This window comes from Aquarana catesbeiana, linkage group LG01 (assembly GCF_042186555.1).
Source record: "Aquarana catesbeiana isolate 2022-GZ linkage group LG01, ASM4218655v1, whole genome shotgun sequence".
In the NCBI taxonomy this organism is placed as follows: domain Eukaryota; kingdom Metazoa; phylum Chordata; class Amphibia; order Anura; family Ranidae; genus Aquarana; species Aquarana catesbeiana.
This window is the reverse complement of record NC_133324.1, coordinates 859,572,726-859,592,925: the sequence shown is the minus strand read 5'-3', so window position 1 is coordinate 859,592,925 and position 20,200 is coordinate 859,572,726.

Below are 20,200 nucleotides of genomic sequence, written 5' to 3'. Positions count from 1 at the left end.
TTGGTGAGAGACGATTCGCGCTTTTTCAGACTTGTGGTTTTCAGATCGTTTTCTGTTGTTCAGTTTGTGCTTGTGGGTTTGTATCTGCTCTTCAGTGCGTGCAGTCAGTTCGTATTGTACTATTCAGTGCGATCTTGTCCGCTCATTACTGTTTTTCAGGTCGCTCTTCACGGGCCTTGCTGTTCTTCAGTGCGTTCTGTTACTTCGTTCTGAGCAGCTGACCGTTTTCTAGCCATGTTGCGTATACGTACTCCTCGTAGAGTTCGTGCTGTGCGGGGGCTTGGTGTTGGGGTCCTGACCTTCACACAAGTCCAGTCCATGAACAGGGTGGGAAGGAGTTAATGGACCAAGAATTGGTTGCTTCAGCGTGACCAGTTCTGTCATATGCCTTTGCTCCGCGAGATCCGTGAGAATAATCCTGATGTTTTCGGGAACTTTCTCCGGATGACGGACCCCGTATTTCACCGTTTGTTGGCTTTGCTGACCCCTTATATTAGCAGGCAGGATACCTGCATGAGGCAAGCCATCACTCTGGAGCAGAGACTCGTCACCACCCTGCGGTACTTGGCGACGGGGAGAAGCCTGCAGGACCTCAAGTTCTCGACAGGCATCTCCCCCCAGAATCTGGGGATCATTATCCCAGAGACCTGTTCTGCCATCATCCAGGTCCTGCAGAAGGAGTATGTTAAGGTAAGATTTGTATCCTTTAATATCACATGTTATTGTATTAAATGTTGCTAATGTATTGTATTTCTTTCCTCATTCCCTAATTACCATGATTGTAATATGCTGTGAATCTCCCCTTTGCCCTCATGCATGCTATATTTTTCTGTAATTTTTTTGTCCTTCATACATATTTGCCTTCACTTGCCTCCCCAGCATGGTCTCCTGGCCCTATCATGTAGTCACATAACAATGTATTTTATCAGCTTCATAGTAGTGCTTTACCCCAAACACCCCCTAAAATTTATTTAAACGTGATTTGTGCTTTAAATTCAGGCAGAGTGCCAGAGGCTTTTTTTGGGGGGTCCCCAAATCATTTGGAACCCTTCCTCCCCCCAACTGCTAAGTCAGCTGATAACAATTCTCTATCTATCCTCAAACATCTATCTGCTGACTTTGTCAAACCCATACACACTATACCCATCTCTTTTGTGGTCAGATTTATGGATGTAGTGCATCCAAAGCATGTAGTGCAAGGGCCTGCCTGAATACTTTCAAATGGTACTGTTTAAAGTTTCTGTATACTATTATTATCTTGATAGGTAATAGCAGAATGTCCAAATGTGCTCAAATGTGTACAATGTGTATTTATATCTTTGTATTATGACACTTCTTACCTGTCCAGTGGGCTGCAAATAGTGTAACTAAGGAGGGGCTGTTCAAACTAATACCCATTATTTAGGCATTTATCTCTCAATGAAGTGGAGAGGGTTACCTCTCCAAGAGTTCCCCCCCTATAATGTTTGAAATGGCCCATGAGAGAGGGGAGGGGGAATCTGATAGTTGTACCTTATACTTTGGTCTTTAAAAACTCCCTCAAATAAATGTTATCTTGATGTTGGCCAAGAATGTTTGTGTCTAATCTGCTTTCCCTGTTTATGTGCAAAATGACAAATTTTTTTTTTGTTTGACTCCACAGTTTCCTTCCACGCCACAGGAATGGCAGACTGTGGCCTCCCACTTTGCCCAGCGGTGGGACTTTCCTAACTGCGGAGGGGCAATTGATGGGAAACATGTCCACATCGTCCCACCACCGAACTCGGGGTTGTACTATTATAATTATAAGGGGTTCAATAGCATTGTAATGTTGGTAGTGGTGTCGGCTACTTATGAGTTCCTGTATGTGGACGTGGGGAAGAATGGCCGGATGTCCAATGGTGGAGTCATCGCCCAGACGGAGTTCTACAGGCGTCTCCAGAATGGCAGCTTGGACTTGCCACCTCCAGAAGACAATGTGGAAGGACTCCCAGTCGTCTTCGTTGCAGATGAAGCGTTTGCGCTGGGGGACCATCTTATGCGGCCATTCCCAATGGGGACCCTCACCCCGGACCAGAGGGTTTTTAATTACCGGCTGGCCAGAGCCAGAAGAGTGGTGGAGAACACGTTTGGAATCATGGCCAGCCGGTTCCGCCTATTTCTTACACCCATACATATGGCGGAGTATAAACTGAATCATATTATCCTGGCGTGCTGTGTTCTACACAACTTTTTACGGCAACATTCTGCCAACTATGCTGGCTCAGTTGGGCCTGAGACTGGAATTCAAAATGAACCAATCATGCAGGGCGCTTGAAAGTGGCTGTCCTGGCTTGCCCCCCCTGAGTGCCCGTGATGTCCGGCTAAGATACCTTGAATTCTTTGCGGGTAGGGGGGCCATCAATATGCCAGACAATGTCTGAAACCTTTTTCAAATAAAAAAAACAAATAACTACTCAAATCTTTGGTGACATTTACTGCTTGTGTTTCTTTTAGCTGACCCTGACAGAAATGTGATGAGTCCTGAAAATGGCGTGATTGTGTAACCTTACAAAGCACTGTTGGGTGTTATTTACTAAAGGCAAAGACACTTTGCACTACAAGTGCAGTTGAAACTGCACTTGTAGTGCAAAGTGGATTTTCCCTTAGGAAATAACACCCATTGTCACAGAAAACACCAATTAGAGCACCACAAAAGTGTTGGAACGTTGAAACAATAATCCACATATTCTTGATTAACGATCTTTTTAATACCAGCACAATCACATGTGCATTTAGAAAAGGTTTTTAAAACAAACCAACATGTTTGTTATATATCAATTTTTGGGGTCACATTAGAAAAAGTAGAAATGTCCATTTAAGATAAAACAGGCATGTTTAAAACCAACAAGAAAGACACAAATCTTGAACTTACAAAGTTCACATTTGGTAGAACTTGACGGCAATATCAGACATGAGTATTTACAAACTGTGTTTGATATTACGTTCAGATGGGGTGAAGTCACCCCTAGAACAGCCAAATTTTGAAGATGCACACCAATTGTCGAATGTCAACATGTGCTACCTGCCATCATGGGGGATCGAGGGACATGTTTTTGGGGTGCAACCCCTTCCTCACAGCTACTTTATTATTGAGGAAGGGGTTGCACCCCCAAAACGCGTCCATTGATCTCCCGTGATGGCAGATGGCACATGTTGACACACTATGTGCCTCTTCAAAATTTGGCTTTTCGCAAATATGTAAAAAAATGGTAAAAATTTTTAGCTCACAAAAAGCGCAAAAAAAAAGGGATTTTGAGGGGTTCTAAACTCTCCCTAAAACATCAATGATGTTCTTCATTTTTTGTTGAACATCATTGATGTTTTTAAGGATGTTTTCCAAGTCTGTGCACTTTCCGAGGTGAAATGATCTGGATCCACAACATCACGATCACCTAAAAAGATAGAAACCAAAAAACACCATGTATTATAAATATGCCGGCATCCATCTCTTACCTGAACCTGTGGTCACAGACACTCACCTGTTGTGATGCCAATTTCCACCACGTCTTCCTCCTCCTGCTCTGCTTGGCTTGGGTGGATTTCCCCTTCTTCCAGAGGTGGGGGGTCTGTGGTCTCCTCAGATGAGGGGTGTCCTCCGAGTCTTTTATCCCCTATGTAAAAAAAATAGGTATACTTAGCACACAGATATTTGATGGCAGAACTATAAATATGAAACATTGCTTGGAAGTGGGGTACAATTGTCTGTTTTGGCAAAGTTCCAAGATATTGCATTTTTCTTGTCCTTTGTCAAGCTTCAATACTTACCTGTTTTGTACAAGCTTCATAGATTGAGACACCCCTATAATATACACTGGAGCACCTGTGTGGGACCCCCTAATAAAAAGGGTGTTCTTGTGTCCCACACTAGTGCTCCTGCGTCCAGATGTGTAAACAGCTGCTGAGTGTCCTCTCCTTACACAGAATCTAGTTTGCATTTCATTCTAGTAACAAACCCATCAACACAAGCAAATTAGTTTCAGACAAGTAGACCCTAAAAAATGTGGGCAAATGCATATGGCCAAAACAATGGTGTTTTCTAGGCCGAACGAACAATGTTTTATACGAACGAATAATGTGCCCATGAACATGAAAGTTGCCTTTTGAAACTGGATAACAGTTAAGAAAAGCACATGGAGCAGCACAAACGTAATAAACATAAAGAATAGGAACACAGGACAACTACTTACTTTTTTGCAGCACTCTCCGGATCTTTCGGTGCTGCTCATGCTCTCTTAATTTCAGGTCCGACCACCGCTTCCTGAGCTGATCTTTCGATCGTCGTACTCCGAAATTCCGGTGCAGACTATTGACCACTTTCGCCATTATCTTGGCCTTTCTGACATTGGGGTTGGGGTAAGGTCCATACTTCCTGTCATAGTCGGCACTCTTCAGGATGTTGACCATCTCCAACATCTCCCCAAAGGACATATTTGAGGCCTTAAATCATCTCCTTCTGGATTGGGACGTTTCAGGCTCCGGGCTTTCCTCCTCCTCGTTGCTGTAATTAGCACGCACCTGCTGTGTCTCCGCCATGTGCTCTTCCCCCACTGCGCCGAATGAGAAGGGGTGGGGAATAGACTAGAAAGAACGTCAGGGGCGGGCGGAGTTACATGCATGCGCAGTGTCTATAAAGCGTAACACGCGTGTGTAGTACGTATGATCTGTGAACGGAGGAAGGAGTATCGGAGGCGCCGATCGTGATAACAAAGGTAAGAGCAAAACTTGGGCCTATACTGCTTCTAGATTGAGGCCTATATTGTAACAAGATTAGGAGAGTTTTGCCTGACATTAGCGTTTGTCTCGTGTTGTGTCTTGCAGATAAAATGGATGGCTTCAATGACCACAACTTCCTCCCCCTGTTCATAGAGAAGTAAAAGGAGCTGCCCTGTCTGTGGCAGGTGAAACATCCACATTACAATAATAAACAAAAGAGGCGGGCAGCTCTGGAGAAACTGCTGGAGTTGGTGAAGCCGGTGGTCCCCACGGCAAACATCCCCTATTTAAAAGCCAAAATTGGTGGCCTGAGGAGCACTTATCTAAGGGAGCGCAAGAAGGTCACAGATTCCCAGAGATCAGGAGCTGCAGCAGATGACATTAATGTCCCCAGGCTGTGGTACTATGAGAGACTGCGATTTCTGTCAGACCAGACTGGAGTCAGGGAATCCCTCTCCACTGTTCCTTCCACTCTTCCTTCCACTCCAGCTGAGGCTTCCGATGTCCAACCTGGGACTTCCAGCCAGGAAGAAGTGGAGGAGCCCAGATGGAGTCAGGTATAGCATTCTTCTACAGAATTCTGGTCAATAAATAAATGATGTTTACTAGATGTTATTATTGATCACTAATTGCTGATTTAATACATTTTTTTTCCATATCAATAGACAGTAGTGGGCAAAAATAATTGTGACAAGAATGAAAAATGCTGGGCTCAGAAGGATAGTCTTTTATATTTGTTAACATTCAATTTGCAACAGTCATGAGATGAAAATTGTGTGTGATTGATGAAGTAAAAACTAAAACTATGTCCCTTTTTCATACACAGGAAGACCTCAGCCAGGACGAGGCTCTGGAATGTGGCACACAGGAGGAGGCTGTGGAATGTGGCAGCCAGGAGGAGGCGGGGGTTAGTGGCAGCCAGGAGGAGGCGGGGCTAAGTGGCAGCCAGGAGAAGCCTGGGACCAGTAGGAGCCTGACAGAATCGCAGGTCCCTCCCCTCCGCCTTCCAACCAAAAGACCCAGGAAGGGGAGTCACATGCAGGATTCAGCGCTCAGGCTCATTCAGGAGGCTTCTGCGTCCCTCAGAGCCACCCCCACTCCTGAAGAGGCCTTTGCCTGCATGGCTGCCACCAAACTGCAGGGCATGCAGGAGGGTCAACGCCAGCTGTGTGAGAACCTTCTTTATAAAGTCCTAACTAAGGGGGTGAGTGGCGAACTCACACCCAATACCCACCTGAGTGAGTTGGACCATCCTCCTCCTCCTCCTCCTGCCACAACTACACCACCACAGCCACAGAGTGGAAGGAAGCGTGGAAGGAAGACCAGAGAGTGATGGCCCTGGGTTCAGTCTGGTCTGACAAAAGATGCAGTCTCTTGTATGACCACAGCATGGGGACACAGATGTCATCTGCTGCTTTCCGGATCTCTGGGACTTCTGGACCAGACTGCACTCCCCTAGATATGGACTCCTCAGGCCACCAATTTTGCTGTAAAATAATTGATGTGTGCCCTGTAGGCCAAAGGCTTCGCCAATTTCTGCTGTTTCTCCAGCATTGCCTCCCTCTTTGTTTGGTTCTGAGCCCTTAATAAAGGAATTTTTGGTTCAATTATACTCACCTATGTGTGTTTTCCTTCAAAAAGCACAGTTTGTTTGTGAGGAGGCAGGTACATTTCAAAAATACAATGTGAAATTAACAAGAGACACCAACACCAAACAATCTCCTTGAGATTAAATAATACAAAATATCAAGTTTGTGAGACATCTGTGTGATTATGAGCAGCAAAACTACTTCATTCTTCTCACATTATAAAGAAGAAGAGAGTGCGCTGTATTAAACAATTTAAAACATTGCAGCGTGATGAAAGTGCTGTATCCATTCCGAACGCTAATTTTACCAGACCGAGCTGTTCCGTCTCGGAATCTCTTCTGAGCATGCGTGGCACTTTGTGCGTCAGAATTGGCCACACACGGTCAGAATTGACGCGATCGGATTTTGTTGTCGGAAAATTTTATAGCCTGCTCTCAAACTTTGTGTGTCGGAAAATCCGATGCAAAATGTCCGATGGAGCTCACATACGGTCGGAATTTCCGACAAAAAGCTCCGATTGCAAATTTTTTTCTGTCAGAAAATCCGACCGTGTGTACGGGGCATAATAGTGTTCAAAAAATCTTGCAGTTACTCGTGACATCTTCTCCTGAGAAACATCCTAAAAGTAAGAAATATTTTTAAAAACATTTTTTTAGGCATGTTGTGTGAAAGAGAACACATAAAAAACATAATGGGGTTTTCTCAAATTTGATTGAAAGGAAAATGGAAATATGTTTTCAAGTTCACATTCAAATTCACATGGCCTTCAGTGACCTGAATAGGAAATTATGCTTGTTGGAGCCCTTTTTGGGCAATGCAAGACCATATTCACACATCAACTCTTGGCCACCAACTGCATGCTGGTTCTAGGTAATCACTGCAGAGATCAATGCAGTGCTTAGGGCTTAAAGTGTATGTATTGTTAAAATGTAGTATCCCTGGAACAGACACACCCTTTGGAAGATTTTCCCTTACCTCCTATTCTGCAGACAACTTCAAAATGAAATTTGACACACTAACTCTTAAAACTCTATAATCTGTCCCCTCTCTATCTAAAACAAAAAAATGACACCAAGACATTTATTTTTTCACAGCCAGCAATCAACTGTTCGGCAAACATGATCTACTACAGCCACCCAAGCATTTTTACTAAAATGAGAGGAGCCAACATCCCACCCCATCACTACCTGCGGTGCTTCCTGGGCTCTCCCACTCCTCCGGGGAGCTTGGAGCCACAATAAATGGCTGAGATAGCTAAACAGAGAAGTAATGGAGGAACGTACATTTTCCCATCTACGCTGTGAATAATGAACCCGGAAGCGACAAAGAATTTATTACTTCTGGCTTCTGAGCTGTCATTCCTTGGCTGCATGATCTGTGCTTAATTAGCTGCATTGGAGGGAATAGGAGACATTGGGAAGGTAACAGACCCCTGATGGCTCCATAAAGAGTACCTATTACCTGCCCAAAGAAAGCTATCCCATAGGTGGCTTGCTAGCCTCCTTGTAGTAGCCATAAAGTTAAACAAATTTTAACAAAATAAGTAAAAATAATTAAAAAACTAAATTCAAAATTATCCTCCATCGCCCTTGTGTATACATGCAAATGCAAACAGCTATTGCATTACACATGTGAGGTATCGTTGTGAATATTAGAGGGAGAGCAATAATTCTAGGGCCATCATTCACAAATAACAATACACTAATAAACTGTAAAGAATTTTAAAAGTGTATATATAGCCAAAACATGTCTTTTTAATTTTGGATAGCTTTCAAAATTAGGTATAGGGTTGAGTTTCAGTGTAAGTAGGAGACTAAGGTTTACATTTGAAGCAGAACTCCAGCAAAAAAACTTTCATTTAAATATAGTCTTCAATAGCCACAAAGGATAAAATTAACACTGTGTGCACTAGATGATTTTGCAAACTCAGATATTACCTTAATGCATTGTAGTAGCATCATCACTGTGCTGCCCAAAGTGTGTGCAGAGAACAGAGAAGTGGGAGGGATACAACAGCTCCATCTACTACAGGCTGCCTGCAAAAACTATAGGATAGGGGTAGATACAAGACCAGTCACCCTGCACAATGAAAGAAAGCAGCAGTGAGCAGTCTTTATTACAGGAAGCTCCTGCACACAAGCAAAGTTTTACATTGGATTGCGGCACAGGTTTTGAAGAAGTTATGATACACATCCTTTTTGAATTTAGAAAATATTTGCTTATCCTTGAGTTTAGCCTTAAATGGGTATTAAATCCAAAGCATACAATTATATTGCAGCTTACCAACTCTTAAATGTGATTGTTGCATTCTTTTTTTAGGCTTTCTTTCTTCTATTTTCATATGGCAATGCAGCCAGTAATTCTGTTGTTTTTTGAAAAAACAACCTCTCCAGCAGAATGTATCAGTTACAGAGATGATACATTTTAATTAACACTAGCAGGGGGTGCTTAAAATGATCAGCTTTTATTTATGAATTTAAAACTTGTATCCCAAAAAGAAATAAACTGCTTGATGTAACTCCTTATAAAGTATTAGCTTGAGTTTGGCTTCAGTTTGTTACTGTATTTAAATCTGCTAGAACCTTCAGGGCCCCGGTGCAAGAAACTATTAAGGGCCCCCCTGAATCCCAGCCGGGCCCTTCCCTCGTAGTCAGGTGGTGGAACTCCAGCGCCCGATAACAGGTACGACCTTTGTGAGCCCTGTAGTTCCGCCACTGGTATCAGTAGATTTTTATTATTTTTTACCATATTTTAGGAGCTTTGAAGAGATTTCAGAGGTCTAAACAGACCTATAATGTTCCACCTTTGAGACAAAGAGGAAGACTGAAAACACAGCCCACAATCTCCTTCTCTGCAGCCTCAGCTACATAGAATGAATGGACAGGAAAAGCACTGTACAGAATTTCCTGTCCATTCATAAACTGAAGCATAGTAAACACAGTTTACTATATGTCACAGTTATGAATGGACAGAGTCAGTGATCGGTACAGATCACTGACTCTCAAATCAGAAAAAGAAGGGTCGTAAATTACACATTTACCGGCCCATTTCCCACTCTCCATCCTGACAGATCCCCAGCAGCAGCCAGCAGGAGAGGGCATGGGGGAACCTGGCAGAGCCGACGAGAAGGTCCGGGAAAGAACACACAGGGGCTGGTACTGCTGTACCCATCCATGTCTCTAGGGGATAGGTGATGGGTTCCCTGTCCCCAGGAGTGATGGGGTCCCTGTCCCCAGGGGTGATGGAGTCCCTGTCCCCAGGGGTGATGGGCTCCCTGTCTCAGGAGAGATGGGGTCCCTGTCTCAGAGGTGATGGGGTCCCTGTCCCCAGGGGTGATGGGGCCCATGTCTCATGGGGTGATGGGGACCCTGTCCTTAGGGGAGATGGGGTCCCTGTCTCAGAGGTGATGGGGTCCCTGTCCCGAGTGGTGATGGGGTCCATGTCTCTAGGGGAGATTGGGTCCCTGTCCCCAGGGAGATGGGGTCCCTGTCCTTAGGGGTGATGGGGTCCCTGTCCCCAGGGGAGATGGGGTCTCTGTCCTTAGGGGTGATGGGTCCCTGTCCTTAGGGGAGATGGGGTCCCTGTCCTTAGGGGTGATGGGGTCCCTGTCCTTAGGAGAGATGGGGTCCCTCTCTCTAGGGGAAATGGGGTCCCTGTCCCCAGGGGAGATGGGGCCCTGTCTCAGGGGTGATTGGGTCCCTGTCCCCAGGTGAGAAGTGGGTCCCTATCCTCAGGTGAGAAGGGTTCCCTGTCCTCTGGGGAGAAGTGAGCCCTGTCCTTAGGGGAGACGGGGTCCCTGACCTTAGGGGAGATGGAGTCCCTGTCCTTAGGCATGATGGGTCCCTGTCCTTAGGCGTGATGGGGTCCCTGTCCTTAGGGGAGATGGGGTCCCTGTCCTTAGGGGTGATGGGGTCCCTGTCCTTAGGGGAGATGGGGTCCCTGTCCCCAGGGGTGATGGGGTCCCTGTCCTTAGGGGTGATTGGGTCTCTGTCTCTAGGGGTGATTGGGTCCCTGTCTCTAGGGGAAATGGGGTCCCTGTCCCCAGGGGAGATGGGGTCCCTGTCCCCAGGGGAGATGGGGTCCCTGTCCCCAGGGGTGATGGGGTCCCTGTCTCAGGGGTGATGGGGTCCCTGTCCCCAGGTGAGAAGGAGTCCCTGTCCCCAGATGAGAAGGGGTCCCTGTCCTCTGGGGAGAAGTGTGTCCTGTCCTTAGGGGAGACGGGGTCCCTGTCCTTAGGGGAGATGGGGTCCCTGTCCTTAGGCGTGATGGGGTCCCTGTCCTTAAGCGTGAAGGGGTCCCTGTCCTTAGGGGTGATGGGGTCCTTGTCCTTAGGGGAGATAGGGTCCCTGTCTCAAAGGTGATGGGGTCCCTGTCCTTAGTGGAAAAGGGGTCCCTGTCCCCAGGTGACATGGGGTATGTGATGATGTGTGGGGGATGGGGTGATCTCACTTACCATGACCAAGCTGCAGGCCGGGCTCTCATCCATGGTGTCCTAGGCTCCCTCCAGCATGCTGGACAGACGATCAGTGTATCTCCCAGAAAGACCTGTCATCTGTGTATGACGGGGGAGGAGGGGGGCTGGCAGACAAGCCTGTGGTGTCCTCCGAGGAGCCGGCTCTCACAGGGCTGCACTGCATCTGTGTGCTTAGTTTGTTTGCCTGGGAGAAGCATGCAGTGCAGTGTGAACCGACTCAGGGGGCGGGACTGACACTGGACTGAGCGGTGCTGCATGGAGCAGGAGAGTGGGACCCAGAGGAGCCGGCTATGGACACAGGTCATGTGGGGAATGCAGAACTAAAGAACAGCCAGTGCAGTACTCGAGCATGGAGCTCTGCTAGTCACCCCCCACCTCCAGCCAGCTGTGCGCACGGTGCATGCACTGATACTCCTATGCTGCTGCTGGCCATGTGTAAAGGGGGGTGCATGGGCCCCCTGCAGCACAGGACCCTGTCGCGGCCATGACTCTTGCGCCTCCTATAGTTACGCCCCTGCTGCTATTCCATTTAGCACTCCCCTCCTTCCAGACTGACAATGCTGCTATCCAAGGGTGCCCAATGGTGAAAACAGGGGGAACAGAACCCAAAAGACTTGAATACACGTGCCAAAGTCAGATGGCATCTGCTGGTTCAATAGAAACCAGACGACATTTGGCCCGTGTGTACTGACAGTCGGTCTGACAGAAGCTGTCAAAGGAGCATGACTGAAAAAGATCTGCCGATCGGCTCCCAATCAATGCTCTCAACCAATGGCTGAAAGCGCTGACCGGAGTGTTGTGGTGGGGGGGTGTAGTCACTCTGTCCGAACACAATAGAGCAGCAGGGGAGATTGCTGTACTAACATTGGATAGTTAGTGCAGCGGTTCCTCCTGAGCTGTCAGTTTTTTTTTTTATTCATCCCTGCTGGGTTGAAAGAAAAAAAAAACTACTAGCGTGTACTAGTAAGGAAAACTAATAGAGCCACCATCTAATGATTGGTAAGCTGCAATATATTTCATTTTTGGTTTTAGACTTAATGCTGTTTTAAAGGGTTGATTGGAAGTTAGGGCTAGGATTAGAGACAGGTTACATTTTAAGAAAAATGACTGTTAGGGCATCTGTGTGCTTAAAGTTAAATTCACATTTGCTCTCAGCACTGAAAGCCAGGATTAAAAAGTGACCAGAAGGCATTTCAGAATCTTAAATCATAAATGGTTGTATTACTTTTATTACTGTTGAATTATAACTTGTTTGCAAGAATGAAGTTTAAAGCATATATATATATATATATATATATATATAGATAGATAGATAGATAGATAGATATCTATATATATATAAATATATATATAGATCTATAGATCTATATATATATATTTATATATATAGATCTATACATATATTAAAAAAAAATATATATATATATATATATATATATATATATATATATATATATATATATATATATATAAATTTTTTTTTTACTAATATCCTTTGCAGCCATAGATAATTTGTTGAGTGAAAGCTGACAGTACATTGTGTGTAATAATGTCACCAAGGCATAGAAGCAGAACTACTGAAAACAAAAGCAGACACATATAAAACATTATCCACATTGCATATTTACTGCTGATATTTTGCCTGGAGTTCCCTTTTAAAGTTTAGAGCTCAGCAGCAAAATAAACTTCGGACTTCAGACCTACAAACAGCCTGGATGTCGACAAGAAAATATTATCCCAGTATACGCATAAATTTAAGCCTTTATTATGAAACCTATATGATTTCTGACATACTCCCAACCAAGCCATGACTTTAATTGCTAGTTTTAATCCAGTTGACAGAAATATATTTTTATCATTTTAATGAGGCAAAATATCACTTTTTCAGCTTCAAAAATCATTTTATTTTCATTTTGACCCCATTACTTAAGTGATCTGCAGGTCTGCTGGCACTGCCGAAGTAATCATAACAGACAGGCATGACTGGCACTTGGGACACAATGGTCAGAAATGAGGGGGCGAGGGGCATAGGCAGACCCAGAATCTCAACAATTTTGTCAAAGAAATAACTGTCTCAAAGGGAAAAAAAGACCTGCCAAGTGTTCTGAACTAATCACCAAAGATACTTTGAGCTGTGGGGCCATTATTTAAATAACTTGCTCCATACAACAGCAAAAACCGCCAAGAAAAAAAATACAGATGGGGTAGATCATCAAAGTTTTATTGTAATCTTTTCCTGCAGAGTGGATATTAATCATTTTTACCTTTTCTTTCAGTGTTTAATAAAACAGTATTATTGCACTACATTAAAACTTGAGTGAAACATAAATTATATATAGTTACTTTTCCATCTCTTTCAACCATTTCCAGGAGCAATTTCACCTAAAACCCCTGACGGTCTTCTACAGCTAAATTTGATTTTTTTTTCACCCCAAGACAGCCACAAAGTCGCAATAAAGCCTTTATCACTTCCCTGGAATATTGACAATTAAAGGAGATGGCCACTTCATTTTTTTAATTCATAGCTCTTTTATTGATAATAGAAGAAGGGTCGTTACATCAAGAAGTATGCAAGGTTTAAGAAATGATCTCCAGGCATATATATGAAAACAACTTCAATTAATGTAGATATGCATGCAGTGATAAGTATTGAAGGACGACTGTACCTAACTGTGACACTGCCCTCAAATAAATCCTCAACTTCTTGAAGCACAGGCAGCCAGCTTCGGCTTATGCTTAAAGGGGTTGTAAACCCTTGAGGTTTTTCACCTTAATGCCTTCTATGCATTACGGTGAAAAACCTCCTGTCATGCAGCAGCCCCCAGAGCCCCCCTTTTACTTACCTGAACCAGATCTTTCCAACAACGGGGACAAGCACACCAGCTCCAGCTGGTGTCTCGGGTCCTGATTGGATAGATTGATAGCAGCGCAGCTACTGGCTCCCGCTACTGTCAATCAAATCCAATGACGTGGGAGCCAGGGTGCGGGGTCAAGTCCTGCTGTCTGTGTCAATAGATGCAGCAGCAGGGCAGGGGATCTGCATGAGTGCCCTGAGGGAGAGCAGCTCTCCAAAGGGGCACTCGAGAACAGGAGGAGCCAGGAGCGCTGCTGAGGGATCCCAGAAGAGGAGGATTGGGGCCACTCTGTGTAAAACCAACTGCACAGAGGAGGTAAGTATAACATGTTTTTTTTTTTTTAAACCAAACCTTTAGTTACCCTTTAAAGTATATATAGGGTCAAAATTTTAAATCATATATTAATTTCCGCATTGAATTTCAGTTATTTCTATCCTACTCCTATTAATCTGAATGCTCTTAAAGTTTGAAAATGTATTTGTAAAGATTTCTACACATTTCCCTCTTGAATTCTGTAACATACTGTGTATTTACTATGTCATGTGACTATGCACTGCTGTGTCACACATTTCACAGAGCCTGCCTTTGAAACTACAGGGGTGCTTGGAGGAGAAGGAGGTGGAGTCAGTAAAGGAATCACACCATATCTTATCTGCTTGCAGGCAGCAAGTAACCCTGGAATATGTAGTTGTTAGTTTTTAAAAGTAATCCAAAGAGATGAGCAGAGGTAATGTGGGTCCGGAAAGCTCCAGTTTTAAAATTTCTGTGGGTTAAACTGGATAGACTTTTTGTCTTTTTTCAACCAAACTAACTATGTAACATAGTCTACATAAATGCTAACTATAACATAGTTTACGTAAATGCCAACTGTCCTAAAAAGGAGCTTAACACTGAACAGGCTATTTGGGACTCACTTCAGTGTGGCACTCCAATCTTCAGATTCAAATCTTACATTCATAAGCTGGGGCAGGGAGATGATCTAGGTATATTTCATCAATGCCAGTAGAGAAAATTCAAGTTACCAGCTTGTCTATGAGGCCTTCCGATGCTTTGTAAATTTCAAGACTAAATGGACAAAAATACACTGCTAGGTAGTGTCTGTATTTTAACTCTGCAATCTGTTTTTGTTTTTAGCTTTAAACTTGTATGTTTTGTTTTTAGCTTTAAACTTTATGGTTGGACTGGATGGACTTGTGTCTTTTTTCAACCTGACTAACTATGTAACTATGTAACTATGTAACTATGTTTCCTGAAATTGATCTGAAGAATATGACTGGTTGTTGTGTCATAGAGACACTTTTTATAACTGAGTCCACTGATTTCCATAGCCCTTTACAGATATTAGAATAGCCATTCTCAACACTTTTAACCCAGAGGCCATTCTCAACCCTTTTAACCCAGAGGAACCCCTACTTTACTTTTCAGGTCTCAAAGGCAGCCTTACTAAAACCAATTAATCGGGAGTCCCACACATTGATGGTCAGAAGAAATAATGCAACCCTTAAGCCTAGTACACACGGGCCGAATAATTCAATAGAAACCGGCTGACATTCGGGCCGTGTGTACTGAAGCTGGTCTAACAGAATCTGACTGTTCGGCCAGCATTTGTTAAAGGCTCATGACCGAAAAAGGTCTGCTGGGAGTGGGGGTGACAGACCCTCTGTCAGAACACAATAGCACAGCAGGGGAGATCACTATACTAACATCAGGTTGTTAGTACAGCGGCTCTGATCTAAGCTGTCAGTTTTTTTGAATGAAAAAAAAAAACACTATGGTGTGTACGAACCAAGGCTTTCCAGACAGCTAAAAAAGATGATTGGTATAATTTTGTTAGCTTTGTCAAATGTTGGTTCTGGAACTATGCAAGCACCATCAAATAGAAGGTCAACCAGCCACAGCTTAAGGAACCCCTAGCGACCTCTAGAGGAACCCTAGTTGAGAATGGTTGTATTCAAAGATAGATAAGCACATCAGAAATTATACAAGGCTTAAACTTGTCACTTTTCCTGAAATTGCAAAAAAGAATCTGGTTGCTATTAGGGATGAGCTTTATGTTTGGTTCGAACATGAGTTCGACTCCAACATTCGCCCGTTCATCAAAAACAAACATTATGGGGCATTCGCAACACCCCATAATGCACTGTGGGAGCGCAGTGCATTGCTGTATGATGATTGGCCAAAGCATGCACCATGACCTGCATGCTTTGGCCAATCCCAGCGCCCTCACCTAAGAGAGCCATAATTGGCCAAAGGCAGGGTGCCTTTGGCCAATCATGGCTCAGGGGGACTAAATCCACGCCCCACACTATATAAGGCTGCCTGCACTTCGGCCACGTGTAATGTGTTGCTGGCGTGGGCGGGAAGAGACTTATGTATATATATCCACTGCATCCAGTTTAGCTATATCTGACTGCAGGCCATTCCTGGTGTACTTTTTTCTAATATACTTCAGGCAGGTTATTCAGTTAGCTGCAGTGTATTTAATATATATATATATATATATATATATATATATATATATATATATATATATATATAGACAGTCTCGTATATATATATATATATATCCACTGCATCCAGTTTAGCTATATCTGATCTGACTGCAGGCCATTCCTGGTGTACTTTTTCTAATATACTTCAGGCAGGCAGGTTATTCAGTTAGCTGCAGTGTATTTAATATTTATATACAGACGGTCTCATATATATATATCCACTGCATCCAGGCCATTCCTGGTGTACTTTTTCTAATATACTTCAGGCGGTGTACACAGTAGGCAGTACCGTGCACCCATAATGCAGTTGCTACTAGTTTTCTGGTGATGTACACAATGCAGTGCACCCATAGTTATTTTACACTTCTGTTGGTGTACACAGTACCGTGCACCCATAGTACAGTTGCTACTACTTTTCTGGTGGTGTACACAGTACACAATACATACGGTGCACCCATAGTTTCTATTAGACTTCTGGTGGTGTACGCAATACCGTGCACCAATAGTGCAGTTGCTACTACTTTTCTGGTGGTGTATACAATACATACAGTGCCCCCATAGTTGTTATTACACTTCTGTTGGTGTACACAGTACTGTGCACCCCTAGTGCAGTTGCTACTACTTTTCTGGTGGTGTACACAGTACACAATATATACCGTGCATCCATAGTTACTATTAGACTTCTGGTGGTGTACACAATACCGTTCACCCCTAGTGCAGTTGCTACTACTTTTCTGGTGATGTACACAATACATACGGTGCAACCATAGTTGCTATTAGACTTTTGGTGGTGTACGCAATACCGATCACCCCTAGTGCAGTTGCTACTACTTTTCTGATGGTGTACACAGTACACAATACATACAGTACACCCATAGTTTTTATTGCACTTCTGTTGGTGTACACAGTACCGTGCACCCATAGTGCAGTTGCTGCTACTTTTCTGGTGGTGTACACAGTACACAATACATACGGTGCACCCATAGTTGCTATTAGACTTCTGGTGGTATACGCAATACCGTGCACCCCTAGAGCAGTTGCTACTACTTTTCTGGTGGTGTACACAATACATACAGTGCACCCATAGTTGTTATTACACTTCTGTTGGTGTACACAGTACCGTGCACCCCTAGTGCAGTTGCTACTACTTTTCTGGTGGTGTACACAGTACACAATACAGTGTAGTGTGGTTTTGCTAAACAAAATTTACAGCATGTCCGGAAGGCCACCAAGGAGAGGCAGACTAAAAGAGAGCAAGCAGGCTCTGTGTCTACAGTCGACAGTGCTGGTCATGGACACGGTGCATCCTCAGCACGTGGCCCTGGGGCACGCTTGACCTGTTTTTCTGAAGCTGGCCGTGTTATTGAGCCACAACATGCAGAAGAGTTGGTGGAATGGATAACAAAGCCGTCCTCATCCTCCTCATCCTTTGTCACCCAGGCTCAGAGTAGTTTGCCTGCCAATGCAGCTGCCAAAGCGGCCTATTCCATTGGCTCCATGTCAACAGTCACTCTTTCCCTAGCCCCACCATCATGCACAGAGGAGTCCCCCAAACTATTCGACCACAGTGTCGGGTACATGCTTCAGGAGGATGTGCAGCGATTTGAAGGTACCCAGGTTGAGGGAGGAAGTAATGTGAGCCTAGAGAGAGGGGGTGCCCAAGAAGGTCAAGAAACTGGCAGTCATGTTCCCCCAGCTGCAGTATACTGCCAAGTTTGCTCCAGTGACAAGGAGGGAGGGGATGATGAGGTCACTGACTCTACTTGGGTGCCTGATAGAAGAGATGAGGAGGAGGAGGCACATCTCCAACGAGGAAGGATGCCCTCCAGGGGGCAGCTTAAGGGCAGCCACCCTATTGCATCACACCGCAGAGCTAAGCAGGTGCAGGGTGCTGCTGACTCCCCGCATATTTTGAAAAGTTCTTTGGTGTGGGCCTTTTTTGACACATGTGCAGCAGATTGCACCATTGCTGTTTGCAACATATGTCTGAAGCATATCAAGCATGGCCAAAACAGCAGCCGCTTGGGCACCACATGCTTGACTAGACATATGACGACCTCCCATGCAGTCCGTTGGCAACAGCACTTAAAAGACCCAGATCAAAGAACAAGGTGGACCTCTCCTTGCACCTCATCAGCTGGGATCTCCAACCCCACTATACCTCCAGTCCTCTCAGAAACCTTCACTGAGAGAAATGAAGGTATAGAAATAGGTGTCCCAAGTACTTGCGGCCAATCTGCTAGCGGTACATCAACATCCGATCTCAGCAGGCAAATTTCCCTACCTCAGTTGCTAAACCATTGAAAGAAATTCGGTCCTGGCCATCCACATGCTCAGCGTCTGAATGCTAGCTTGGCCAAATTGCTAGCACTGCAACTGCTGCCTTTTCATCTGGTAGACTCTGTCCCCTTTCGTGAATTTGTGAAATGTGCGGTACCTCAGTGGCAGGTTCCCAAACGCCATTTCTTTTCACGGAAGGCCATTCCGGCTCTCTACCAGCATGTGGAAGGAAATGTCTTGGCCTCGTTGGACAGGGCGGTTAGCAGTAAGGTGCATATTATCGCTGACTCATGGTCCAGCGGGCATGGACAGGGACGTTACCTTTCTTTCACGGCGCACTGGGTAACTCTGCTGGCAGCTGGGAAGGATGCAGGACAGGGTTCAGTATTGTTGGAGCTTGTTCCTCCACCACACCTCCAAAATGCTAGTAGCGGTGATTCTGCCACAGCTCTCTCCTCCACCCCCTCCTCTTCTTCTTCCTCTATGGCCTCTTCCTCTGCAGATTTGTTCTCTGAACCAGCGGTGCTCCCTAGACGTTCAAGCGGCTACGCAAGGACTCAGGCAAAAAGATGCCATGCAGTGCTTGATTTGGTCTGCTTAGGGGACAGGAGCCACACTGGGACAGAGATTCTGGTAGCTCTGCAGGGGCAGGCTCAGAGGTGGTTGACGCCACGGCAGCTTCAGCCAGGAATGGTTGTATATGACAATGGCACCAACATCCTCTCCGCCCTCCGTCAGGGACACTTGGCCCATGTTCCCTGTTTGGCTCACGTCCTAAATTTGGTGGTGCAGTGGTTCTTGAGCAGGTACCCAGGCTTACAGGATCTCCTGTGGCAGGCCAGGAAAGCCTGTGGTCATTTCCACTGGTCATATAATGCCAGTGCTCGGCTGGCTGACATTCAAGAACCGCCTCAGTTGTGACATGCCCACCAGGTGGAACTCAACGTTGGCAATGCTGCAGCATCTACACACGCAGCAGAGGGCCATCAATGAGTACCTGTGTGAGTATGGCACCAGGACAGTGTCAGGGGAGCTTTGCTTTTTTTCGCCACGCCAGTGGCTACTGATCTAGGATGCATGCACTGTCCTGTCACCGTTTGAGGAGGCCACGAGGATGGTGAGCAGTGACAGTGCATGCATCAGTGATACTGTCCCTCTTGTCTTCCTGTTGGAGCACACGCTTCGTGGAATAATGTACAGGGCACTTGAGGCAGAACAGCGGGAGGAAGAGGAGGACTTCCTTACCTCTCAAGGCCCCCTTTTTCCAGATAGTATTCCTGCGGGCCCGCTCATCACACAGGAAGAAGAAGAGGAGGAGGATTGTGTCAACATAGAGGTGGAGCATAACACTCAGAATCAGCAGCAGTCTTCAAGGGATCGTTTTCAGTCCCCAGAAACCCATGGAGTTGTACGTGGCTGGGAGGAGGTGGTTGAGGATCATGTGATCCTTAGTGACCCAGAGGACTCTGGATCGAATGCCTCTGCAAACTTACGCTGCATGGCCTCCCTAATCCTACAAAGCCTGCGGAAGGACCCTAGAATTCGTGGTCTCAAGGAGAGGGATCATTACTGGCTGGCAACCTTTCTTGATCCATGTTAAAAGGGCAAGGTTGCAGAACTTATCCAGCCTTCACAGAGAGAGCAGAGGATGAAACATCTTTGGGAGACCTTGCAGAAAGGTTTATGCAATGTGTTTCCAGAGCCTGGGAGGTTACAATATCCTGGTGCTGGACAATGTGTTGCTGAGGCTTTGTTCAGTCACAGAAAGAGTGGTGG